The sequence below is a fragment of the Mobula hypostoma genome, chromosome 23 (genome assembly GCF_963921235.1).
Source record: "Mobula hypostoma chromosome 23, sMobHyp1.1, whole genome shotgun sequence".
NCBI classification, from domain to species: Eukaryota; Metazoa; Chordata; class Chondrichthyes; order Myliobatiformes; family Myliobatidae; genus Mobula; species Mobula hypostoma.
In genome coordinates, this window is record NC_086119.1 from 47,612,397 (window position 1) to 47,639,113 (window position 26,717).

The window sequence follows — 26,717 nt, forward strand, 5'->3', positions numbered from 1 at the left end:
GGAAGGGGAGACTGGGTGTGGGTGTGGACAAGGGAAGACTGGGTGGGCGTGTGGGAAGGGGAGACTGAGTGGGGGTGTGGGAAGTGAGGAGACTTGGTGGGGGTGTGGGAAGAGGAGGAGACTGTGTGCGGTGTGAGCAGGGGAGACTGGGTGGGTGTGTGGGAAGGGGGAGACTGCGTGGGGGTGTGGAAAGGGGAGTCTGGGTGGTGGTGTGGGAAGGGGAGACCGGGTGAGGGTGTGGGAAGGGGAGTCTGGGTGGGGGTGTGGGAAGGGGAGACCGGGTGGGGGTGTGGAAAGGGGAGTCTGGGTGGGGGTGTGTGATGGGGAGAAGACTGGGTGGGGGAGTGGGACGGGGAGACTGGGTGTGGGAAGGGGAGAACGGGTGGGGGTGTGGGAAGGGGAGACTGGTTGGGGGTGTGGAAAGGGGAGTCTGGGTTGGGGTGTGTGATGGGGAGAAGACTGGGTGGGGGTGTGGGAAGGGGAGTCTGGGTGGGGATGCGGGAAAGGGAGACTGGGTGGGGGTGTTGGAAGGGGAGACTGGGTGGGGGCGTGGGAAGTGGAGAGTGGGTGGGGTGTGGGAAGGGGAGGAGACTGGGTGGGTGTGTGGGAAGGGGAGACTGGGTGGGGATGTGCGTTGGGGAGAAGACTGGGTCAGGATGTGGGAAGGGGAGACTGGGTGGGGGTGTGGGACGGGGAGACTGGGTGTGGGAAGGGGAGAACGGGTGGGGGTGTGGGAAGGGGAGACTGGTTGGGGGTGTGGAAAGGGGAGTCTGGGTGGGGGTGTGTGATGGGGAGAAGACTGGGTGGGGGTGTGGGACGGGGAGACTGGGTGTGGGAAGGGGAGAACGGGTAGGGGTGTGGGAAGGGGAGACTGGTTGGGGGTGTGGAAAGGGGAGTCTGGGTGGGGGTGTGTGATGGGGAGAAGACTGGGTGGGGGTGTGGGAAGGGGAGACTGGGTGGGGATGCGGGAAAGGGAGACTGGGTGGGGGCGTGGGAAGTGGAGAGTGGGTGGGGTGTGGGAAGGGGAGGAGACTGGGTGGGAGTGTGGGAAGGGGAGACTGGATGGGGATGTGCGTTGGGGAGAAGACTGGGTCAGGATGCGGGAAGGGGAGACTGGGTGGGGGTGTGGGACGGGGAGACTGGGTGTGGGAAGGGGAGAACGGGTGGGGGTGTGGGAAGGGGAGACTGGTTGGGGGTGTGGAAAGGGGAGTCTGGGTGGGGGTGTGTGATGGGGAGAAGACTGGGTGGGGGTGTGGGACGGGGAGACTGGGTGTGGGACGGGGAGACTGGGTGTGGGAAGGGGAGAACGGGTAGGGGTGTGGGAAGGGGAGACTGGTTGGGGGTGTGGAAAGGGGAGTCTGGGTGGGGGTGTGTGATGGGGAGAAGACTGGGTGGGGGTGTGGGAAGGGGAGACTGGGTGGGGATGCGGGAAAGGGAGACTGGGTGGGGGCGTGGGAAGTGGAGAGTGGGTGGGGTGTGGGAAGGGGAGGAGACTGGGTGGGAGTGTGGGAAGGGGAGACTGGGTTGGGGTGTGGGAAGGTGAGGAGACTGGGTGGGGGTGTGGGAAGGGGAGTCTGGGTGGGGATGCGGGAAAGGGAGACTGGGTGGGGGTGTTGGAAGGGAAGACTGGGTGGGGGCGTGGGAAGTGGAGAGTGGGTGGGGTGTGGGAAGGGGAGGAGACTGGGTGGAAGTGTGGGAAGGGGAGACTGAGTTGGGGTGTGGGAAGGTGAGGAGACTGGATGGGGGTATTGGAAGGGGAGGAGACTGTGTGGGGGTGTGGGAAGGGAGGAGACTGGGTGGGGGTGTGGGAAGGGGAGACTGGGTGGGGGTGTGGGACGGGAGGAGACTGTGTGGCAGTGTGGGAAGGGGAACTGGGCGGGGGTGTGGAAAGGGAGGACTGGGTGGGTGTGTTGGGAAGGGGAAACTGGGTGATGGTGTGGGAAGGGGAGACTGGGTGGGGGTGTGGGAAGGGAGGCCAGTGGGTGGGGGTGTGGGAAGGGAGGAGGCTGGTTGGTGGTGTGGGAAGGGGAGACTCGGTGGGGATTTCGGAATGGGAGACCGGTTGGGGGTGTTGGATGGGGAGACTGGGTGGGGGTGTGGGAAGGGAGGAGATTGATTGGGTGTGTGGAAAGGAGGAAACTGGGTGGGGGTGTGGGAAGAGAGAAGACTGGGTTGGTGTGTGGGAAGGGAGTAGACTGGTTGGGGGTGTGGTAAGGGGAGACTGGGTGGGGGTGTTTGTAGGTGATGATTCCTCAGACGGCATTGTCAGAATCAGGGGCCACAGTTTCATGATAAATTCAAGATTAAAATGAGAAAAGTATTCCGTTATCCAGAGTAGGGCAGGTCTTTGGAACTCTCTAGCCAATGAGGAGGTGGGGTCTGAGCCACTGAGAGTATTCAGGACAGGCTTTATACCATTAAGGAAATCATGGGATAGACGGTTAGTGTAGGAAATGCCCCCAGGGAAAGTTCAGCGATGATGGTATTGACTGGTGGAGCAGTCACTAGGGGCTTCCATTCCTTATGGTGTTGGGAATAACACCACTGACTACAGATCCTCAAGTTATCCTCAGTGATGGGAACATTTCTAGAAAGAATTATCAGTCACAAATTAGTATGATTTGATTAGAGAGCACCAACTTTGATTTAAAGGTTCAAAGGTTCATTTTATTATGAAAGTATGTATACAGAATACAACTTTGAGATTTGCCTTCTCCAGATAGCCATAAAGTACAGATAACCATAGGAGTAGTTGAAAGCAAGACATCAAAGGCAGTCATAGATTCATGGAGAATACCTGACCCAGGAGGTGGCCATTCAGGCCATCGTGTTGTGCTGATCAGGAAGGAGCTAGTCCCTCCAGGTCTGAAGTCTTCAAGGTCACGTCCAGGTATATTTAAACAATGATCAGAGTGTTTGCCTCTACCAATTCCAATACTACTGTCCAATCCTGCACCTTCTGACTAGATGTGGACATTGTATTCTACATCCTGTCAAAGGGCATGTGTTAAAGCTGAATACTACAGCTTTTTGTGAGCTTGCAACATGCATTTGACAAATGAGGATATTCCATAATCTTCACTATGTGGACAGTCTAGTGTCCGGGTCACTATTTGGATCATGACTTTAACAAGTTCACCCCTCATTTTTATCTTCAAAGATTATGGAATTATTGAATTAATCGCTTCTGATTTTGCAGCACTGTAGAGTCAGACAGCACAAGAGCAGGTCCTTCTGTCTACCGAATCCTTGCTGATCACAGATCATACCGATTCTACACTAATCCCATTCTTATTCTTCCTATGTTCTGCCCATTCCTACCTCCCTGCAGATTCTACACCAGGGGCAAATTACAGCAGCCAGTGAAACTACCCACCAATAGAATTGTAGGACGTTGGAGGAAATGGGAGCACCTTAAGGAACCCCACGTGGTCATGCAGTTCTTCCGTAGAATTCAACTTGGGTCGCTGAGCTGTGAGACTGCAGTTCTATAAGCTGCATCGTTGTGGCACACTCCAAATCCCTGGACAACAGGCAATGAGCCTTCAATGCAGACCCTGTAAGGAAAGTTTACTTTTCTTTGGATTAAGGGGCCAAACCTCATAGTGTATCATTGTGTGGCATTACCCAAGTTATATATGTATATTTGTATCTAGGCTTCACTTTTTTTTACTTCACCCAACCATTTGTGATAAAAACTAACCATGTTCAGTTTCTTGATGAATCTGTGCATTAACTTCACCTCTATCATGTGCAGGAATGTCAAATCTCTGGCATCCCAACATTTACTGGTCTTATTTTCAATAAATGGCTGTTTTTCCATTCTTATTGAAGGTGATCATACTCCGTCTGTCACGTCCCTGCCCACTGATTTCACTGATCCATTTTACTTGGCAAATCCCCTGGCCGACACCTCTTCCCTCACTGCCTCCCCCTCCCATTCCCAGTCACACTGAGAACCACTTCAGCATGTAGAAGAAGATGTAATTTACTGAAATCAGATTCAGTCTCCTCAAACTGATTACAGATATAAGCTGGATGGCTGCCAGCAGCTTTGAAGGCAATAATTTAGTGAAGGAGATAATTTGATGAATAGAAATCTCTTGTGGTTTAAGATATCATTTGACCTTTTGATTGGATTTCATCTCTACGAATCACCAGTCAGCCTCTGACCACAGAAACCTTGCATTCTGTGCACTTCTAAAGCAGAATTTCTCTACCTTTAGGTAAACTTGCAACATGCACTGGGGATTGTTAACCTAAACTGTTGAACTAAGTGTTTGGGACACTGCTTGGAGCATGTTTCTATCTATCTAATACAGGGGTTCCAACTTGAGGTGCACAGACCCTGTGCTTACTGGTATTGGACCATGGCATAAAGTAAGTTTGGTAACCCCTGATCTAATACAATTTTTGTTGGTTTACTGGCTAGAAACAGGAGAACGGAGAAATGGCACAGTTTTTGTTGTGCTGCAATTAAGAGCTCAATTCACCTTCATGAAACTTGTATATTGTTGCCATTTGTCAGCTCTTCGACCAGTGGTGGGAGTAGGAGTGTTAGGGTTTGGCTCAAAGGAAGCTATGGCTCGAAAGACTCATTGGTTCTGGTTAAGCTTCTGTTATGGTTCCTTTTTCTCTCTCTCTTACTGTATCTAGTGCAGTAAATGGTTGTAGTGTGTACTTCATGTTGGGTGTTGGAGTCCTGGGAGACCCAGAGTCTCCCAGGGAACTGCATCTGCGTGAAGTGCATCCGGCTGCAGCTCCTTGAAGACCGTGTTAGGGATCTGGAGCAGCAGCGGGATGACCTTCGACTTATGCGAGAGAGTGAGGAGATCATCGATCGGAGTTACAGAGAAGTAGTCACCCCGAAGATGCAGGAGGTGGGTAGCTGAGTGACTGTCAGGAGAAGTGGAAATGTGAATAGGCAGTTAGCGCAGAGCACCCCTGTGGCCATTCCCCTCAATAATAAGTATACCAGTATACCATTTTGAATACTGTTGTGGAGGATGACCTCCCAGGGGACTGTCACTGGACCAGGTTACTGGCACTGAGCATGGGTCTGTGGTACAGAAGGGGAAGAGGGGGAAGAGGGAGCAGTAGTGATCGGGGACTCAAGAGACAGGGCAACAGATGGGAGATTCTGTGGATGAGAACGGGACACTCAGATGGTGCCCGGGTTAGGGGCATCTTGGATCACATCGACGGCATTTTAAAGAGGCAGGGAGAGCAGCCAGATGTCTTGGTACATATTGGTACCAGTGACATAGAGAGGAAAAACGATGAGTTACTGAAGAGAGAATTTAGAGAGCGAGACAGAAATCTGAGAAGCAGGTCCTCCAGGATAGTAATTTATGGATTGCTCCCTGTGCCACATGCTAGTGAGGGTAGAAACAGGATGAGGTGGCAGATAAATGCCAGAGAGAAGCTGGTGCAGAGGGCAGGGCTTCAGGTTCACTGATCATTGGGATCTCTTCTGGGAGAGGTATGACCTGTACAAAAGAGACAGATTGCCCTGAACCTGAGGGGGACCAATATTCTCACAGGCAGGTTTGTTAGAGCTGTTGTGGAGGGTGTAAATTAACTTGGCAGTGGGGTGGGATCGGAGTGAATGGACTCAGGATAGGACGGATGGTAAAAAAGCAAAGATAGTGTGTAGTCATACTTTAAGGAAGGGGAGCACATGATAGGACAAAATGACAGCCAGCAGGGTGAGTATCAGTGCATTAGGGATGCAAAATCGAAAAGGGTAGCAAATGCAGCCCTCAAAGTGTTATATCTCACTGCATGGAGTATAAGAAATAAGGTGGATGATCTTGTTGCACTTTTACAGATTGTCAGGTATGATGCTGCGGCCATCACTGAATCGTGGCTGAAGGATGGTTGTAGTTGGGAGCTGAATGTCCAAGGTTACATATTGTATTGGAGGGATAGGAAGGTAGGCAGAGAGGGTGACGTGGGTCTGCTGGAAAAGAGTGGCATCAAATTAGTAGAAAGATGTGACATAGGATCAGAAGATATTGAATTCTTATGGTTTGAGTTAAGAAACTGCAAGGGTAAAATGACCCTGATGGCAGATATATACATATATATATAGGCACGTAAATGTCGGCCCAGGTTAGAGGTGATTACCGATTGCGTAGAGCAAGTGAAATCGGCAATCGCCTCTGATCTGAGCCGACATTTACATGCTGGGCAGCACCTAATTAATTAGCTTGTTTATTTCGGCTTTTTTCTTAAAGATGTGCTGGGTGCGTCCCGGCTACTGCTGCACCACTGCATGCTTCGCGGCCCAGAGGTTGGGGACCACTGGTCTAAGCTAATGGAAAAACAAAAGAGAGAGCATACAACAAAGCAAAAATTAGCAGAAAGATAGAGGATTGGGAAGCTTTTAAAAACCTACAGGAGCAACTAAAAGAATCGTTATAACCCTTCTCTCCTCCTTAGTCCATAACACACTGTACACCATCTTAGCCACCCTATCCACTTGCATGGCAACTTTGAAGGACCTATGGCCTTGAATTGAAGCAGCAGAGATGTGGTTTTTGAGGAGGATGCAAAGAATATCATGGATGAAATGAATATCTAACGAGGATGTCATGAACAGAGCAAACACAAAAAAAGAAATAATGTATGAGATCATGAAAAGGCAACGTAACTTCATTGGACATGTGATTAGGAAAGAGGAGTTAGAATGCACGGTAATTGTGGGAAAGATTGAAGGGAAGAAAGAAAAGCAAATGCAAAAACAAATGATGATGGAGACAGCAGTCAAAGAACTGGAAATGAATACCAATGAATTGATCCACTTGACCTGAAACAGGACTGTGTGGGCCTTGGCAGTCAAACCTCAAACTGGACATGGCACCTGATGATGATGATGATGATGATGATGACCCTGGACCTCAAATCCTTCTGTTTCTCCACTCTGCTAAGAACCCTGCCATTAACTTTGTATTCTGCCTTTCAAATTCAACCTTCGGAAGTCAATAACTTCACACTTTTCTGTACTGAACTCTATCTACAACTTCTTGGCCCAACTCTGCATCCTGTCTATGTCTCGTAACCGGCGACAGCTTTCTACACTATCCACAACACTGCCAACCTTTGTGTCATCTGAAAATTTACTAACCCATCTGTCTACTTCCTCATCCAAATCATTTATAAAAAAAACACAAAGAGCAGGGGTCCCAGAACAGATCCCCATGGAACTCCACTGGTCACGGACCTCCAGGCAGAATACTACTACCTTCTGACCTCTGTGAGTTAGCCAGTTCTGAATCTATACTGCCAAGTTTCCATGCATCCTATGCCACATGGAAAGCTGTGTAATGTGGTCATTCTGAAGTTGTTTATAGGAGGTGAAATTTATGGACCAATTCAAAGGCACAAAATCACACCACTTTGTCAGGTAGAGAGCATCGTTCATGGGAAAGTCATTAGGAAAGTCCACTGTTGCCTCTCAGCTGGAAGAATGAGAAGGCTTTGAGAGGAAGAATGAATGGACTGAAATCCAATCTTTATTCACCGGCCATTTAAACACTGTCCACCCGGTTTAAACCTACAGATCCTGGACATGTCCTCCACCCCTTTCTGAACATGAGTCTTTCCCTTATCCTCTGTCTTGATGGACTCAGGCAGCTCCATCATGGGCACTGGCCTCCCCAGCATCCAGAACATCTTCAAGGAGCAATGGCTCAGAAGGGCAGCATCCATCATTGAAGACCCCATCACCCAGGACATTCCCTCTATTCATTGCTACCATCAGAGAGGAGGTAGGGGAACCTGAAGGCCCACACTCAACGATTCAGGGACATCTTCTTCCTCTCTGCCGTCTGATTTCTGAATGGACATACATTGAACCCATCAACACCACCCCGCTACATTATATACACACACACACTATAATTCATGATTTTATTACTATATTTTGCAATGTACTGTTGCAGTAAAAACATCAAAATTTCATGACATATGCCAGTGATATTAAACCTGATTCTGATTTTGATTCTAATTCTGATTCCTTTATCTTGGTAGACTGGAATAATATGGGAAACGCTCTGTGGGTTTCCACAATGAGGATGGCATGATCTCAGGTTCTCGGGTGAGGGTATTAGGACTGAGATGGAGAAATCTCTTCATGTGGAGTGTGTTGAGTCTATGGAACTTGCTACATCATAGCAGTGTGGAGGCCAAAGAGCTGTAAACTTTAGAAGAGATGGACACATAATGTATTGCAGGACCTAGGGAGAGAGTGGGAATGTGGTATTGAGGTAGGTAATCAGCCAAGGCTTTAGTGAATGGTGGAGCAGCCTCAGAGAGTGCAACAGCCAACTCCTGTTGCTATTTTCTGTTTTTATATTTAGCATCTCATTAAGCCACCAAATCCTAGACTTGCCAATCTAGATCAGTATACTTCTGACCTAGTGAGGAAGGTGTAACATTTGGGGAACGGGGGGCATTGTGTCATCATATTCGAAGAAGGAGTCTGAGAGTCTGAGTGGGAGTGCCGAAAAAGAGATTTTTGAAATTTTCGTTATTTTTTTTTTCTCCAACGGCTTTCTGAGAGGCGGGACTGCGCAGGCGTGTGACGTCGGGCAGTGCAGCGCGGCAGATTTAAAAGGAACAGAGCCTCAGAGAGCGGGCAGCGTAGTTTGCGGGCGGCGGAGTGAGCCGGGAGCAGAGTGAAGACTTAAGGGCTTCGGCTCACCGGGCTTAGGCGGAAGCGGGCGAGGCGAGGAAGGTTTGACATTCATTTTCTGTTGCTATTTGAGGAGAGGGGCATTATGACTGTGAGGGCAGTTTGCTGTTCTCAGTGTCGGATGTGGGAGGCCCTGGAGTCTCCAAGCCTCCCGGACGTCTACATCTGCGCCAAGTGCATCGAGATGCAGCTCCTAAGGGACCGCGTTACGGAACTGGAGCTGCAGCTCGATGACCTTCGTCTGGTCAGGGAGAGCGAGGAGGTGATAGAGAGGAGTGGAAGGCAGGTGGTCACGCCGGGGCCACGGGAGGCAGACAAGTGGGTCACGGTTAGGAGGGGGAAGGGGAAAAGGAAGGTGATGGGGAGTACCCCGGCGGCTGTGCCCCTTAACAACAGGTACTCCTGTTTGAGTACTGTTGGGGGGGACAGCTTACCCGGGGGAAGCGACAGTGGCCCTGCCTCCGGCACAGAGTCTGGCCCTGTAGCTCAGAAGGGTAGGGCAAGGAAGAGGAGGGCAGTTGTGATAGGGGACTCGATAGTAAGGGGGTCAGATAGGCGATTCTGTGGACGCAGTCCAGAGACTCGGATGGTAGTTTGCCTCCCTGGTGCCAGGGTCCGGGATATTTCTGATCGTGTCCAAGATATCCTGAAGTGGGAGGGTGAAGAGCCAGAGGTCCTGGTACATATAGGTACCAATGACATAGGTAGGAAAAGGGATGAGGTCCTGAAAGAAGAATATAGGGAGCTAGGAAGGGAGTTGAGAAAAAGGACCGCAAAGGTAGTAATCTCGGGATTACTGCCTGTGCCACGCGACAGTGAGAGTAGGAATGCGATGAGGTGGAGGATAAATGCGTGGCTGAGGGATTGGAGCAGGGGGCAGGGATTCAAGTTTTTGAATCATTGGGACCTCTTTTGGCGCAGGTGTGACCTGTACAAAAAGGACGGGTTACACTTAAATCCTAGGGGGACCAATATCCTGGCAGGGAGATTAGCGGGGGCTACTAAGGTGACTTTAAACTAGAATGGTTGGGGGGTGGGAATCAAATTAAAGCGGCTAGGTGTGAGGAGGTTAGTTCACAACAGAGGGATGGGAACCAGTGCAGAGAGACAGAGGGGTGTAAAGTGAGCGTAGAAGCAAAAAGTACAAAGGGGAAAAGTAAAAGTGGCAGGCCGACAAATCCAGGGCAAGCATTAAAAAGGGCTAAGAGAGTTGTAAAAGAGCGCCTGAAGGCTTTATGTGTCAATGCAAGGAGCATTCGTAATAAGGTGGATGAATTGAAAGTGCAGATTGTTATTAATGATTATGATATAGTTGGGATCACAGAGACATGGCTCCAGGGTGACCAGGGATGGGAGCTCAACGTTCAGGGATATTCAATATTCAGGAGGGATAGACACGAAGGAAGGGGAGGTGGGGTGGCGTTGCTGGTTAAAAAAGAGATTAACGCAATAGAAAGGAAGGACATAAGCCGGGAAGATGTGGAATCGATATGGGTAGAGCTGCGTAACACTAAGGGGCAGAAGACGCTGGTGGGAGTTGTGTACAGGCCACCTAACAGTAGTAGTGAGGTCGGAGATGGTATTAAACAGGAAATTAGAAATGTGTGCAATAAAGGAACAGCAGTTATAATGGGTGACTTCAATCTACATGTAGACTGGGTGAACCAAATTGGTAAAGGTGCTGAGGAAGAGGATTTCTTGGAATGTATGCGGGATGGTTTTTTGAACCAACATGTCGAGGAACCGACTAGAGAGCAGGCTATTCTGGACTGGGTTTTGAGCAATGAGGAAGGGTTAATTAGCGATCTTGTCGTGAGAGGCCCCTTGGGTAAGAGTGACCATAATATGGTGGAATTCTTCATTAACATGGAGAGTGACGTAGTTAATTCAGAAACAAAGGTTCTGAACTTAAAGAGGGGTAACTTTGAAGGTATGAGACATGAATTAGCTAAGATAGACTGGCAAATGACACTTCAAGGATTGACGGTGGATATGCAATGGCAGGCATTTAAAGGTTGCATGGATGAACTACAACAATTGTTCATCCCAGTTTGGCAAAAGAATAAATCAAGGAAGGTAGTGCACCCGTGGCTGACAAGAGAAATTAGGGATAGTATCAATTCCAAAGAAGTAGCATACAAATTAGCCAGAGAAAGTGGCTCACCTGAGGACTGGGAGAAATTCAGAGTTCAGCAGAGGAGGACAAAGGGCTTAATTAGGAAGGGGAAAAAAGATTATGAGAGAAAACTGGCAGAGAACATAAAAACGGACTGTAAAAGCTTTTATAGATATGTAAAAAGGAAAAGACTGATAAAGACAAATGTAGGTCCCCTGCAAACAGAAACAGGTGAATTGATTATGGGGAGCAAGGACATGACAGACCAATTGAATAATTACTTTGGTTCTGTCTTCACTAAGGAGGACATAAATAATCTTCCAGAAATAGTAAGGGACAGAGGGTCCAGTGAGATGGAGGAACTGAGCGAAATACATGTTAGTAGGGAAGTGGTGTTAGGTAAATTGAAGGGATTGAAGGCAGATAAATCCCCAGGGCCAGATGGTCTGCATCCCAGAGTGCTTAAGGAAGTGGCCCAAGAAATAGTGGATGCATTAGTGATAATTTTTCAAAACTCGTTAGATTCTGGACTAGTTCCTGAGGATTGGAGGGTGGCTAATGTAACCCCACTTTTTAAAAAAGGAGGGAGAGAGAAACCGGGGAATTATAGGCCGGTTAGCCTAACGTCGGTGGTGGGGAAACTGCTGGAGTCAGTTATCAAGGATGTGATAACAGCACATTTGGAAAGCGGTGAAATGATCGGACAAAGTCAGCATGGATTTGTGAAAGGAAAATCATGTCTGACGAATCTCATAGAATTTTTTGAGGATGTAACTAGTAGAGTGGATAGGGGAGAACCAGTGGATGTGGTATATTTGGATTTTCAAAAGGCTTTTGACAAGGTCCCACATAGGAGATTAGTGTGCAAACTTAAAGCACACGGTATTGGGGGTAAGGTATTGGTGTGGGTGGAGAATTGGTTAGCAGACAGGAAGCAAAGAGTGGGAATAAACGGGACCTTTTCAGAATGGCAGGCGGTGACTAGTGGGGTACCGCAAGGCTCAGTGCTGGGACCCCAGTTGTTTACAATATATATTAATGACTTGGATGAGGGAATTAAATGCAGCATCTCCAAGTTTGCGGATGACACAAAGCTGGGTGGCAGTGTTAGCAGTGAGGAGGATGCTAAGAGGATGCAGGGTGACTTGGATAGGTTGGGTGAGTGGGCAAACTCATGGCAGATGCAATTTAATGTGGATAAATGTGAAGTTATCCACTTTGGTGGCAAAAATAGGAAAACAGATTATTATCTGAATGGTGGCCGATTAGGAAAAGGGGAGGTGCAACGAGACCTGGGTGTCATTATACACCAGTCATTGAAAGTGGGCATGCAGGTACAGCAGGCGGTGAAAAAGGCGAACGGTATGCTGGCATTTATAGCGAGAGGATTCGAGTACAGGAGCAGGGAGGTACTACTGCAGTTGTACAAGGCCTTGGTGAGACCACACCTGGAGTATTGTGTGCAGTTTTGGTCCCCTAATCTGAGGAAAGACATCTTTGCCATAGAGGGAGTACAAAGAAGGTTCACCAGATTGATTCCTGGGATGGCAGGTCTTTCATATGAAGAAAGACTGGATGAACTGGGCTTGTACTCGTTGGAATTTAGAAGATTGAGGGGGGATCTGATTGAAACGTATAAGATCCTAAAGGGATTGGACAGGCTAGATGCGGGAAGATTGTTCCCGATGTTGGGGAGGTCTAGAACGAGGGGTCACAGTTTAAGGATAGAGGGGAAGCCTTTTAGGACCGAGGTTAGGAAAAACTTCTTCACACAGAGAGTGGTGAATCTGTGGAATTCTCTGCCACAGCAAACTGTTGAGGCCAGTTCATTAGCTATGTTTAAAAGGAAGTTAGATATGGCCCTTGTGGCTACAGGGGTCAGGGGGTATGGAGGGAAGGCTGGGTTCTGAGTTGGATGATCAGCCATGATCATAATAAATGGCGGTGCAGGCTCGAAGGGCCGAATGGCCTACTCCTGCACCTATTTTCTATGTTTCTATGTTTCTATATTTAGGTTACTGATGCAAAGGGGTAAGGCAGGAGGCCAATGTGTGTGAAATGAGGGGGCATCCAGCCCAGGTAAACAGAAATCAAATCTTGGCAAGCAACATTTTAAGTGCAATACCCTGGGCTGCAAGAGGTAATGATCTGAGAGAGTCTAGTGTATTTCCACAGGGCAAGGCAAGCACATCAGAATTCCTGGGCAAAAGAATAAAATGAAGCATAAAAGACAGGTTCGTTCATTCATTTGTTTTCTATAAGTTAGGCAATCATATTCTTGACCATAATTGTTCTTGGCAAATTTTTCTATAGAAGTGGTTTGCCATTGCCTTCTTCTGGGCAGGACAGGTGTCCCACGGCCATTATCAATACACTTCAGAGGTTGTCTGCCTGGCGTTAGTGGTGGCACAACTAAGACTTGCTGCCATGGCTTCACATGACTTCTCCAGTGCGTTCAACACCATCCGCCCTGCTCTGCTGGGGGAGAAGCTGACGGCGATGCAGGTGGATGCTTTCCTAGTATCATGGATTCTTGATTACCTGACTGGCAGACCACAATACGTGTGCTTGCAACACTGTGTGTCTGACAGAGTGATCAGCAGCACTGGGGCTCCACAGGGGACTCTCTTGTCTCCCTTCCTCTTCACCATTTACACCTCGGACTTCAACTACTGCACAGAGTCTTGTCATCTTCAGAAGTTTTCTGATGACTCTGCCATAGTTGGATGCATCAGCAAAGGAGATGAGGCTGAGTACAGGGCTACGGTAGGAAACTTTGTCACATGGTGTGAGCAGAATTATCTGCAGCTTAATGTGAAAAAGACTAAGGAGCTGCTGGTAGACCTGAGGAGAGCTAAGGTACCGGTGACCCCTGTTTCCATCCGGGGGTCAGTGTGGACATGGTGGAGGATTACAAACACCTGGGGATACGAATTGACAATAAACTGGACTGGTCAAAGTACACTGAGGCTGTCTACAAGAAGGATCAGAGCCATCTCTATTTCCTGAGAAGACTGAGGTTCTTTAACATCTGCTGGATGATGCTGAGGATGTTCTATGAGTCTGTGGTGGCCAGTGCAATCATGTTGTGTGCTGAGGCAGCAGGCTGAGGGTAGCAGACACCAACAGAATCAACAAACTCATTTGTAAGGCCAGTGATGTTGTGGGGATGGAACTGGACTCTCTGACGGTGGTGTCTGAAAAGAGGATGCTGTCCAAGTTGCATGCCATCTTAGATAATGTCTTCCATCCACTACATAATGTACTGGTTGGGCTCAGGAGTACATTCATCCAGAGACTCATTCCACTGAGATGCAACACAGAGCGTCATAGGAAGTCATTCCTGCCTGTGGCCATCAAACTTTACAACTTTTCCCTTGGAGGGTCAGACACCCTGAGCCAATAGGCTGGTCCTGGACTTATTTCATTATTTCCTGGCATAATTTACATATTACTATTTAACTATTTATAGTGTTATTACTATTTAATTATTTATGGTACAACTGTAACGAAAACCAATTTCCCCCGGGATCAATAAAGTATGACTATGACTATGACGATGACATGACCCTGATCGGGGGCTAAGCAGGTGCTACACCTTGCCCAAGGATGATCTGCAGTCTAGTAGAGGGAAGGAATGCTTTACACCTCCTTTGGAAGAGATGTATCTCCACCCTGCCTCCACAGATGACTGATGTAAATCACTCTATTGCTACAAGTAAGAACCTGGTTTAACATAAAGGCTCTGAAGGGAAGTGGAAACTGAGGTAATGAGAGGACATACAATATGAGAATAGTCTGACAGCTAACCCCTGAATCTTCCATATTCATATATTTGAGGATGGGTTGGACTGATTAGCAACACAAAATTAGTTCATTGCCTGGAGGCAGAGGGAGTAGCTGAAGTACTTAATGAGCATTGCATATCTGTCTTTACCAAGGAGCAGAATTCTGCAGACTCCAAGTAAAAAAGGAGAGAATAGATAAGAAGAAGGTACGGGAAAGAAGCTGGGTTTATTTAACGTTGAGCGAAAAGTTATACAGCATGGAAACTGTGCCTTCAGCCCTTCAGACCCATGCCAACATCATGCCTATCTAGACTAACATCATTAATTTCATATTCTTCTATGCCGTGCTCATTCAAGTGCCTCTTAAATATTGTTACTGTTGCTGCCTCTGGAAGCTCATTCCAGATACCAACTACTTTGTGTGAGCATTTTGCCTCTCAACACCCCACCCGCCTTTGAACTTCCCATCTTTCACTTTAAACCTATGGCTTCTTGTTCTAAGCACTTTTGCTGCGGGGAAACAGGCGCCAGCTATCCACCCTGCCTATAGCACTCATCATTTTGTATGCCTCTGTCATATCCCTTCTGAGCTTCCGTCACTGCAGTGAAAACAGACCCAGCCTATCCAACCTCTCCTCGTAACCCAAGCCCTCCAAATCAACCAATATCATTGTGAATCTTTTCTGCACCTTTTCTAGCTCAGCCAAATCATTCCTATAGATGGATGTGGTCAAGGGGAAACAATAAATCCATCGGATGATTCAGAAGGATTTCATTTCCAGAGTGCTGAGAAATGAATCTTGCCACCACATGAAATTGTTGATATGACTAACTTGCATACATTAGATATAGATGCATACATTAGATATAGATGCTGCGTAGGCAGAAGGGATTGATTTAGTTGAGTATTTCATAACTAATTTAATTAGTTTGGTGCAACTTTGCAGTGAAGGAGGTCAGAAGTGACATGATAGGGGCATATAAAATTTATGAGAGGTGTTAACAGTGCAGGTAGTCAGAGTCCATGTCCCCATAGCCAGGATATCTTAAACAAGAAGGTGTAGGTTTGAAGTGAAACATGGGAGTTTTAAACAGGGTTTGATGGATGAAATGACATGGGAGGGGTAGTAACAGGGTACAAAGAAATGGCAGAAGAAGTCAATAAGCATTTTGCATCAGTCTTCACTGTGGAAGACACCAGCACTATGCCAGAAATTCAAGAGTGTCAAGGGCAGAAGTGAGTGTAGTTGCTATTACTAAGGAGATGGAGCTTGGGAAGCTGAAAGGTCTGAAGGTAAGTAATTCACCTGGACCAGATGTACTACATCCCAGGATTCTAAAAGAAGTAGCTTAAGAGATTGTGGAGACATTAGAAGGAATTTTTTCCAAGAATCACTAGATTCTGGAATAGTTCCAGAGGAGTGAAAAATTGCAAATGTCACTCCACTCTTTAATAAAGGAGGGGGGTGAAAGACAGGGAATTATAGGCCAGTCAACCTGACTTCAGTGATTGGGAAGATTTTGGAGTCCATTACTAAGGATGAGTTTTCAAGATGTTCTGAGGCACATGATAAAATGGTTTCTTTAAGGGGCACTCTGTTGGAATTCTTTGAAGAAATAACAGGCAGGATAGACAGAGGAGAGTCAGTGATGTTGTTTACTTGGACTTTCAGAGGCCTTTGACAAGTTGCCACACATGAGGCTACTAAACAAGATGAGAGTCTATGGTATTAAAAGAAAGGTACTAGCACGTCAGAAGGTTGACTGCCAGTGACTGGTGGTGTTCTGCAGGTGTTGGTGTTGGGAATGCTTCTTTCACATTATATCACTGAGATTTGTATGATGAAATTGATGCCTTTGTGGCCAGGTATGTGGACAAAATGAAGATAGGTAGACGGGCAGGTAGTGTTGAGGAAGCAGGGAGTCTGCAGTTTGGTAGATGGAGTAAAAGCAAAAACTATTTTCTAAATGGGAGAGAAAATTCAGAAATTAGGGATACAAAGGGACCTAGGACTCCTTGTGCAGAATTCCTTAAAGAAAGGCATTGCATTTGCCTTCCTCACCACCGATTCAACCTACAATGTTAGCATGCATTTTGAAAGGACTAGAATACAAAAGCAAACATATGTGATGCTGGGGATTCATAAGGCATTCGTCAGACCGCTCTTGGAGTATTGTGAACAGTTTGGGTCACTTATGCAAGAAAGGATGTGTTGGCATTGGAGAGGGTCCAGAAGAGGTTCATGAGAGTGATCCCTGGAGTAAAAGAGTATAAAATATGATAGGTATTTGATGGCAGGGGTTAGAGCAAATGACTGAGCCTGTGTTTGGGAATTGCTGTCAAACTGGAAGCTGGGTAGGGATGGCAGGAAGTGACAACAAAGACAGAGGTGGCGACTGGGAGTTGGCTTTGTGTGTTGGGAGTTGTATGGTGGAAGGCAAATGGCAGGTTCCTAGCAAAGAAAACATAAGCAGTGAACTGAGTATCGTGGTGGCTTTATCATCCAGTGATGAAGGCAGTAGAAGGAAAGAAGAGTTTAAGGTTTTGTTGAGTTTTGGATGTGGACCTGTTTCTGATATCAATCCAATTAGACAACCAAAGAATTTGAAAAAACTATAAGGAGATATTGTGTTCTCAAAACCTTTAAGAGATGAGGTACTCTTAGTATCTTGTAAAGATAGTAAGCAATGTGAGAAAGCTAAGGAGTTAAAAGCTGCGGGAGGAAGGAATGTAACCTTAAGGAATTATATTGAATGACAGTGGCTTTGGGGAGAAATCTCTGGAGTACCTCTGGATGTATCCATGGGCCAAGTTAAAAATAATTTAGTTGTGGATACCAAACACTTTAAAGGATTTTCTGGTGGAGTGAGAACAGATGGCTTATCAGTGTTGATTAAATTCGACGAGAAAAAAGTTGCCAGATAGCGTTAATTTAGATTATGTGAGTTATATGGTTTGAGTCTATATGTTACCCGCTCTTAGATGTTTTCAGTGCCAGAAGTTTGGCCATGTAGCAGTTGTGTGTAAATGGTATGGTCAATGTGGAGGAGAACATGATTATGGCAATTGTGGAGAGGGCGTTAGGCTAAAATGTAGCAACTGTGGAGAGGAAGTAGAGTGCGCTTGGATAGAAGGGCATATCATATGTAAATCATATCAGAAAGTACAGAAGGCAGTTTCAATAAGACCTATTAATATCCAGAATACAATAGATTAAAGTCAGTGTGTAAAGTGCATGATTGTATAACAAAGGATTTGTTGATTGTTGATGAACTAAAGTTTGTCCCTTTCACGCCAGATGTAGTAAACTTGTACAGCGCAAACTGAAAGTAGGATAGAAAAAATTAAAATTATATTAAAAGCTGCAAAAAATGGATATAAAACTCTAGAAGTTATTAATATTGCTTTACAAGGATGAGTAAATATTGTTTTGACTTCAAAGGTGGGTTGTTAATTGTTTTTTTCATCTTACAATAGAATGCTAGAAAGCTGTTAGCTCATGGACAAGAAATAAGAAATTTACTGAATATTTACCAAAATCAGCCTGATGTTATATGTGTACAGGAAACCTGGTTGAAATCTTGTTTAAGTTTTAAGATTCAAAGTACACTTATTACCAAAATATATATGCAGTATACAACTCTGAAATTCGTCTTCTCCCACAAACAGTCATGAAACAAAGATACAAGGCTATGTTGATATAAGATGCAATTGGAAAATGGGTAATGCAGGAGGAGTGGCTACCGTTTTTGAAGTAAGATAACACATAGAGCTATGGAAATTGGAGTTGTTTAGGCACCATTTGTGGTTGAAACTTAGGGAAAGAATAGTAAAGTACGGATGATAAATTTCTATAACCCATGTGAAAGGTTAACACCTGATATATTGGAAAGTGTGGGTGAAAATGGGGAAAATAAGGTGTGGTGTCATAGTGACACGAATGTGAATGGGACTGTGGTGAAAGACTTTCCGGAAGCAAAGTGCTTGGTGTGCTTGAGTGATGATAAGTGCACAAGGATAAAACTTTTTAATAACACTGTTTCTGCTATGGACCTTATCTGAGGATATAGAAAGTGTGTGTAACTGGGAAGTGTACAATGATAGTGGGGAGTACACACTATCCTGGAGGAACCCAACTGGTCAGGCAGATCTATGGAAAAGAGTACAGTTGACGTTTCAGGCCGAGACGCTTCACCAGTCCTGATAAAGTGTCTTGGCCCGAAATGTCAACTGTATTCTTTCCATAGATGCTGCCTGGTTGCTGCGTTCCTCCAGCACTTTGTGTGTGTTGCTTGGATTTCCAGCATCTGCAGATTTTCTCTTGTTTCTGTTTCAGCGGTGGGGAGTGATTTTTTTCCCCATTATCAGTGCAATGGAATTAGATGTGTATCAGAGGAAAGGTTCTCATAACCCCAGACTGAATTTTAAAAAGGCAAATTGGAAAGTACTTGATTTATGTGAAAGTAGATTTCCTAATCTTCAGGTTTTGGAGGATATCGAGTTGAGTAAAAGTACCTTGAGCTCTGTACTCAACTCAATAGCTGAGGAAGCAATTCCCACATCAGTGGGAGATAGCAAAAGGAAAGGTGTTCCCTGGTGGATGGATGTATGTAAAAAAGCTGTGAAGATGTGGAATGAAGTTTTTGGGAAAGCTGGGCTGTGTTACTCCTATTTGTCTTTCATTCAATATAAAAGAGCTAAAGCTATAGTTAGAAAAGTAGTGAGAAGGGCAGAAAAATGTAATGGAGAACATGTTATGATAGCATTGGGAAAGAAGTGGAAGTCTGGGGTATGATACAGAAAATGGGAGGCGTTAGAAATCTTGATGCATTACCGGTTTTGTGCGATATGGAGAGGTTGCAGTTACAGACTCTGAAAAAGAATTATTAGGTCAAACATATGTCAGTGCACATAGTTCAGCCAATTTCAGTAAACAGGAGAGGTCTTACTGAGGGGCAGTTTTAGCAAGCAATCCTCAGATTGCTGAGAAAATACAATTTTCCAGATCCTGCTTGGATGTTGAATTTGCATTTTCTGATCTTAAAAGGCCTAATAATAGTGGTGGGCCGACATCATCTGGGAAAGATGATAGTTGTGCTAAGTTTGGAGTCTGATATTCATAAGGCCCAAGTTAATATAGAATCTGTGGTAGCAGGTTTCTTTGATTATAGGGAAAGATTATGATATGCTATGGACATGAGGATTGCTGCTTAAACTTCAAAAGATGGGAATAGGTGGCAGAATGTTTAGTTGGATTCAAGATTTTTTATGTGACTGGAAGATACAAGTTGGGGTGGGATCAACATATTTTCTAAGGAGTATGAGATAAAGAATGGGACTCCACAGGGGAGTACTTGTAGCCCACTCTTTTCTAAAATTATGATTATATTTTCATAAATGTTGGCTCAGATATTTCCAAAATATGCTGATAATGGTGCTGTGTGGAAGAGAGGCAGGAATATAAATTATATCGTTAGGAAAATGCAGACAGGAGAGGAATGGGAACATCAGTGGGGGTTTAAAGACTCAACTTATTTGTTTTTCTCAAAGGAACATTATATCACAATTGATCTCACGTTATATGGTAAATTAAGACAAAGTATGAATATTCACATCTGAAATGATTGCTATAATTTTAGCCTTGGAATGGTCTGAAGAAGTATACCCTGGTTATGTACTTGAATATTCTTATTTGCTTTCAGTTTTGACATCTATTAAAACAGGTATTTAAAATTGCAGGCCAGGCATCCTTCTTGAGATTAAACAACATCTGCTGAGGCTGCAGGGTCTAGTCTTGTACATCCAGTTCTTATGGGTCCATGCCCACGTTAGGATTGAAGGAAATGAGGTGACAGATTTATAGCCAATCAATCAGTTAAAATTAAGGATGTAAATGTAGTGGTGCCTTTGCATAAAGGGGAGGTGAAAGCCATATTTAAAAAGTCTGTTTGATCACTGTGGCAACGAAGTTGGTATAAGGAAAAGTAAGGTGAGCATTTATAAAAAATTCAGAGGATGGAGGGAACTCAACTGGGAGATGGCTATAACAGGAGGGAAGGAATTATACTTACATCTTTATGCATTGGACACACTAGATTAAATAATTCCTTGTTCAGAATTAATATGCATGGTATGGGCATTTGTTGTGCAGTCATCAAGAAACGGTGTAGCATACAATATATTGTTTGAATACAGTTCCTATGAGGTGCAAAGAAAACTTCGACTTGCTAAATTGAGATCTTTGGGATCGACACAATTTAATATGGAAAGTTTGTTAGGTATCACTGCCAGCGTAATGTCCGTAGGTATGTATTTAGGATAAGATTAGATGAGATGAAACTTTATTTATCCCGAAGGAAATTATTGTTGCACGGTTGCTCAGTCAGAAATATATACTTTAAAATACAAAATGCAAACACTGAGGTAAAAAAAGAATACAAAATGTGCATTAAAAAGTAATAGTACAAAACACAGACGTGCAATGAAACCATATTATTATATACTAAAGGAGGAGGAGTTGTAAAGTCTTATAGCCACAGGGGGAACGGAACACCCGCGGCATTTGGTGGAATCAGTCCATTACCAAAGGTGCTCTTCTGTTTGTCCAGTATGTCACAGAGGGGGTGAGAGGTGTTGTCCATAATGCTCCATAGCTTCTGCAGCATCTTCCTCTCAGACACAACTCCCTGGGAATCCAGCTCCACCCCCAAAACAGAACCAGCATTAGACTTTCTGATATTATTTGAGGTTTTTTGGGAGGGTGGAAACTTAGTGATTATACTCCCTGTCTCTTTGGTCCACACACCAACTCAGTAAGAGGTGGTAATGCACCTTATGTTCATCTGCCAACCACCATTAACCTTTACTAGAAAAAGAAGAGAAGAAGAAGAAGAAGAAAAAAAGAAAAAGAAACAAAGGGAGAAGGAGAAGTGGTAGTAGTGGTAGTAGTAGAAGAAGTGTTTGATGGTTCTGGGCATGCACTCACTGGAGTTTAGAAGCATGGCGGTGGGAAGATCTCATTGAAATCAATCAGATATTGAAAGGCCTAAGTGGAGTGGATGTGGGAGGGATGTTTCCTACAGTAAGAGAGTCTAGGACCAAAGGATACAGTCCTTGAAGGAGGAATTTCTTTAGACAGAGTGTGTGAGTTTGTGGAATTCATTGCCATGAATGGCTGTGTAGACCAGGTAACTGGGTATACTATCATATATACAAGGAGAAAATTCCAACACCAGAGGTGCAAAGGGACTAAGGAGTCCTTGTGCAAGACTCCCAGAAGGTTAACTTACAGGTTGATTCTGCGGTAAAAAAAGACAAATGCAATAATGGCATTCATTTCAAGGGGAACAGAATATAAAAACAAGGAGATAATGCTGAGGCTTTATAAGACACTAGTCAGGCCACACTTGGAGTATTGTTAACAGTTTTGGGCCCCGTATCTCAGAAAAGATATGTTGTCATTGGAGAAATTCCAGAGGAGATTCCTGAGGATGATTCTGAGAACGATGTGTTAACATATGAGGAGCGTTTGGCAGCATTGGGCCTGTACTCAGTGGAATTTAGAAGAATGTGGGGGGATCTCATTGAAACTGACTGAATGTTGAAAGGACTAGATAAGGTGGATGTTGAGAGGATGTTTCCTATGGTGGAGGTATCCAGAACTAGAGGGTACAACCTCAAAGTTGAGGGGTAACCCTTTAGAATAGAGGTAAGGAGGAATTTTTTTTAGCCAGAGAGTAGTGAAGTTCTGGAATGCTCTGCCACATGTAGCTGTGGAAGCCAAGACTGTGGGTATATTTAAAGCAAAAATTGGTAGTTTGCTGATTGGTCAGGGCATCAAAGGATATGGTGAGCAGGCAGGTGAATGGGGTTGAGTGGGACCTGGGATCAGCCCTGATGAAATGGTGGAGCAGACTCAATGGGCTGAATGGCCTAATTCTGCATCTATGTCTTGTGATCTTATATTTAATGTGGAACTTGATAGGTTCTTGATTAGTAAGGGTGCCAAAGGTTATGGGGTGAAGGCAGGAGAATGGGACCGAGTGGGATAATACAGCAACCAAACTGGAATGGCCGAGCAGACTCGATAGACAGAATGGCCTAATTCTGCTCCTATGTCTTATGCTCATAAAAAGTAGTTGGTATCTGGAATGAGCTTCCAGAGAAGATGGTGAAAGCAGCAACAATATGCCTGTTCCTGTTCTATGTCCTATTTAACTATATGAAGTAGAACAATGAGGAGGACATAATATCAGATGTTTGGAATGAATGGGAGTGTACTGTGCACAGCATATACCTATTTGGTTGAGTATTTTGATTAATTTCTATTAACTAGGTCATAAAATATAGCCTTTAATACAATGTAGGTACCATGGAGATATTAAACACCAGGTCTCACACAGTAAAAATTAAATTGCTGCTTAATAAATTTCATCATTTAATACTAAATTATCTAGAATTGCACCTTAAGATCATGTTCATTAGTAATATTCTTCTATGATTTAAGGCATCAGTAATCACAACAGAAACATCTTTACTGGTATCATTAGACAGCCGAAGAATAAGGACTAATAATGAAGGATTTATTTGAACCAAATTATCATTAACAGCCCTGAACAAGCCTTTAATTGGCATTTATTAACAACTGGCAATTAATTATCAGCGAGTTGGTAGTGTTAATAGGGTCAATGCTAACAGCACTTTATAAAATCCTATGAATGCTGTTCTTCCTATTTTCTCCTCAATCCTACTTAACCCCCACTCTCACTAAAGGATAACAGAAGCAACCGAAGAGCAGAAACCGCATGACTGAGTGCAATTTACCTTTCATTCATTCTTTCCTATATCCACGTAGATTTCGCTATCTAAACTCGTGGGCTCTTCTCATTCACAATGCTATAACAGGGAAAAGATCCTAAGAATATGTCCTTTGCTAATCTCTACAAACATCCTGTCCTGCGTTCTTCAATTCTTGTCCATTTGCGCTTCATGCTCGGAGAAGGTTAAGCGATGAGTCTATTATTAGAACAAGCCCGAAAATAGCCATGTGATGGATGTAATAAGGGAAACATTTGACTTAGCCTTGTAGATTAACCCTGTTCTCGCTGCTCATAACCTTTTTCATCCGCCTGTATTTACCTATAGGATTGTACATGAGAATACTGGACTGAAAACTGTCGCTCAGAACGAACAATATAGAGGCGCATAAAAAAACGAGTGCGCTAGAGCGTTTACTCAAATACATACTTATGTACAAACACACAGCGTAACGCTCACAAACCTACACAAATCTTATTCTGTGTTAACATTACTAATATAACCTTAAGCAGCCCCAGGAGCTATAAATAGCGGGACACTATGGAATCCCGTGAAGTGCGGAGTTATATACTAGCGGTTGCTAGCAACCGACAGGAACGAGAATATTTTTATATCACTGTGCTAATTATAACAATGTGTAAAATTATGCGAAACATAGCTATTCTATTTAGGCAACAGGCAAACTGAAACTCGTATGTACAAACAGAATGCCGGAAATACTCGTCTGGCTAGGAAGGACGGCGGAGAGAAAAACATACAGTTAACGTCTCAGGTCAATGACCTTTCGAAAGAACTGACCTATTGAGTATTTCCAGCATTTTATTTCAGGTTTTCGGTATCTGCAATGTTAGATTTTTCCATATCCAAACTCATTACCAAAGAAAATTTTCCAGGAAATCTCTCAGACAGGTACATGGAGCTTTAAAAAAAAAAGAGGGCTGTGCGGTAGGGTAATTCTAGACAGTTTCTAGACTACATGGTTGGCACAATATTGTGGGCCGAAGGGCCTGTAATGTTGCATAAATGTTCTATGAAATAACATCGCAGCCTGCTCCAGTGAATCCAGAAGGTAGCTGCTGCACCCGTTATACTATTTTCCAACATCAAATGACCTGTAACTGCATCTGGTCTGGTTTCGTAGAGGAATTCTGATCATAATTTGTCTGATGTTCTCCCCAAGTTTATGGACACAAACCCTCTCATTGCTTCGAGATTTAATCAACAATGAATATATAATCCACTTATATGTTGGATAATTATTATGAATAACGTGCTTTTTTCGCTATTTCTGTCTGTGTCCCTGCGAAGCAACGGGTCTAGAAGCGAAAAGCTGGCCGTAGGTTTTAAGATGAGAGGTTGTCAAATTAGCGACCAGGGACAACGCCACAGTCAGTGGTTGATCAGCACCGTGGATAGCTCCACGGTTAACTCCGCCGTCACTACCAACCTGTTTCCAGAGAGCGGCTGACATCTGAGATTTAAAACGGAGCGGCCTTTTGCTTTTTACATTGAGTGCCCCATGGAGTACACTCCCCTCTCCCAGTTAGTTCACTCTAAAGATATGATCAAAATATCCATTCTAAACGTCTTCAGAAATGCTCGGAAGCATGCAGACCAATAGAAGAAAAACCTACATAAATACATGCTGTCACACATCACGGGCAAAATGTATGCCGTAACAAGCACACGCATACAGAGGTGCATATACCGTACGTTAAGATACCAACGACCAACGTAGATGGAAAGCAACAATACTTTGGATACTGCAGTTATAAACTAAACATAAATAGAAAATGAGAGATGAATTCGGGACACACTAGTTTAAGAGTAAACATACGGATGCATGTAATCTACTCACGGCCTCTACAACAGATTTACAGACATACACACTCAATCCCATTCTCTCTCTCTCTCTCTCTCTCTCTCTCACACACACTCTCTCTCTCTCTCTCTCTCTCTCTCTCACACACACACACACACACACACACACACAGTTTGCTCGCAATACCATCATCCCATTCCAATGATCTGATTGCTCTCCGCTGACAATAGAGCCGTTTTTTTTTTAGCGTTTATGCAGTGTAACGGAGAAACTTCCGGCGCCTTCCAATATTCTGAGACAGGTGATGTGGGGATGGGATCTGCAGCCCACTTCACGAGACTGCACTAAGTCTGCAACCAGCTTCCTGCTTGGATTAGAGACGTCCTCTGGAATCTGCTAAAGTTCTTACCTTCTGCACTCAGTTATTGCCGGAGTTTGCGATCAGGAGGCGAGGGATACTTAGTGGGTAAAACAATTTTGCCCTGAATAAGGATCCTTTCCATAGGTCGAACAATTCCAGACACTTGGAAACCAGATGTTTTCGGGATAAAGCCCCAGTGAGTACTATACACGAATCCTCCTCCTAAACTGTTTCAGTGGAGGGATAGTGTAATTTTCTCTTTGCTGTTCTGCCTTAAGAGAGAATAGCGCTCTAACGTCCTATTGGTGCATTCTCTGTCTCCTGTTCTCCAACGTACAAGGTTTTAAGCTTCTCCATGGTCCTAAAGCCCATGCAATGCAACCCCAACGCAGCCTCGCGATTCGAACCCAACAGAAGCTGAACCGTCCCAATTGTCATTTCCTGCGGTTACTTTTGACTGTTGTCATGTAGTCAGACTGCCATCAATTGTCAGATAGCTAATTGATTATTCAGTAGTGGTGGTGAGGGAGAAAGGGGCCAGGAGAATCCCACTCTCCCACCTTCCCCGTTAGTTCAAAGAGGCCACGAGAGTCATCAGTCAGGCAACGGCTGTAATATCACTGTAATATAGCAAGAACTACCATTATATTACGCCCGTGAAATGACCCCTTCTTCTAGCAGAAGTCCGGGTGGCAAGCAGAGTTAGGGGCAAGAGTGATGCCAACTGAGCTAAACCTGGGGCTGCGTTCAAGGAAGTCGAATGCATTGAAACATTCTGGAGGACGCGGAATGAAAAGGAGACACGTGCAAGGATGTGGGAGTGGAGTAGGATATTGGGTACAATGGGGTACCTTAATCCAAAGTGCTGGGACAGAAACAATTGACAGAATGGCCCCCTCTACTCTATGTTCCAGATGATGATAAGCGGACAGATAATTCTCCACCTCAGGCTATTGACTATTTCTCTGTCTGGAGTTGGCAACTCACTCTCAAGAGATGGCGGAATCCCTGAGAGAAGAAACAATTCCCACTGCTCCTTACCGACTCCATAATCAAAACCCTAGTGTCACTGAACTGAGTGAACTCATAGGCAGTAATAGTAATTTAACAACTG

The 26,717-nt window shown here is 44.8% G+C and overlaps 1 protein-coding gene across 1 annotated transcript in view; it reads right to left on the reverse strand.

Annotated features, from left to right (window-relative positions):
- LOC134336709 (ras-like protein family member 10B) overlaps positions 1-25,853 on the reverse strand; it is a 149,729-nt gene extending 123,876 nt beyond the window's left edge. The window contains exon 1 of the mRNA XM_063031096.1: positions 25,652-25,853. The gene's annotated coding sequence lies outside the window, so the exon portion shown is untranslated. The remainder of the gene's footprint in view (positions 1-25,651) is intronic.
- Between the last annotated feature and the right edge of the window lie 864 nt (positions 25,854-26,717).